The 1,228-nt window shown below is 46.3% G+C and overlaps 1 protein-coding gene and 1 pseudogene across 1 annotated transcript in view; one reads left to right on the forward strand and one right to left on the reverse strand.

Moving 5' to 3' along the window:
- Positions 1–358, reverse strand: part of LOC114008270 (nucleolin pseudogene) — a 19,023-nt pseudogene extending 18,665 nt beyond the window's left edge.
- LOC102496264 (AP2-associated protein kinase 1) overlaps positions 1–1,228 on the forward strand; it is a 179,472-nt gene that overhangs the window by 51,473 nt on the left and 126,771 nt on the right. The window lies entirely within an intron of this gene.

Genomic DNA, 1,228 nt, shown 5'->3' on the forward strand with positions numbered 1-1,228 from the left:
TTTGCTACCAATGCTTTGCCCGGTGTGGCTCCCTTCTTGCCAGGTGCTGTGACTGCTTTGGCTGGTGTAATGGTCTTCTTGGATGGTATGGCAGTGCCTTTTTGCCTGGGGTGACTGCTGCTTTCTTGACAGGTGAGGCAACTGCATCCTTTTTTGTTGGAGAAACCACCACCATCTTTGCTGGAGTTGTGGCAGCCTTCTTACCTTTTTTCTGAGGGATGATAACCTCTTCTCCACTGCTGTCATCTTCATCTTCTGGCATTTCCTCATCTTCACTGTCTTCTTCTACCTCCTTTGGAGGAGGAGCCATTTTCGGGGGGTCGCCTTGATTTTTACCAGCCTTAATGAGCTTCACCATGATGGCGGTTTATGATGGCAGAATGTGTGGCGGGCGGGTGGCGCACATGAGTCTTTAGGAACTCCAGCGACGTTGATGGCGGCCACTGAAGATCTCGGAGCGTGTATGCTCAGCGGCCAGCTTCAGCTCGAGACTGATCTTTTTCTTATCTTTTTTATTAGGTTTTGTGATAGAGTGTGTGTGCTTGGTGGAGTGTGATAGGGAGAAGAGAGAGAGGGGAAGTGAGAAATCACCCCTTAGATGGGATGGCCATGCTACAATTCTTTCTGCACACACATAGGTGCCTCACCTGAGTATTAAGCTTCTTAGTCCAGGACTCAAACCATGGTTGACAATTTGGGAGTCTAGTGTCTTAATTACCATGCCACCTGCTAGCTCCTAAAGTAGTTTCTTGTTTTTGGACAGATTTTTGCTATAAGGCGCATGTGCTCACCAGAAAGACAGAGACAGAGAGACAGAAAGCGAGAAATCACCCCTTGGGGGGGTGGCCATGCTGCGATCCGTTCGCCTCTCAGGATCTTGGGCACACATGCACACGTGCCTGGAATCAGTTTAAGCCCCCGGGTCCGGGACTTGAACCGTGATCAACCACATGGGAGTTCAACAACATAGCCATTACATTAACTGCTGGTCCCTCTAAAGTAGTTTCTTATAGGCAGCATGTAGTTGAATATATACATATGTATATGTGTATACATATGTATATGTGTGTGTATATATTATATATATATATATATTCTATTTTTCTTTTTTTTTTTTTTTTTTTTTGGCTAGAGGGTGTGTGTACTTGCTAGAGCAAGACAGTGAGAGGGGAGAAGCAGCTTTCATGGGGAACAGTTATGCCACAATCACCTCTCCTCTCTCTTTCCC

This window comes from Tupaia chinensis, unplaced genomic scaffold, assembly GCF_000334495.1.
Source record: "Tupaia chinensis unplaced genomic scaffold, TupChi_1.0 Scaffold000316_1, whole genome shotgun sequence".
In the NCBI taxonomy this organism is placed as follows: Eukaryota; Metazoa; Chordata; class Mammalia; order Scandentia; family Tupaiidae; genus Tupaia; species Tupaia belangeri.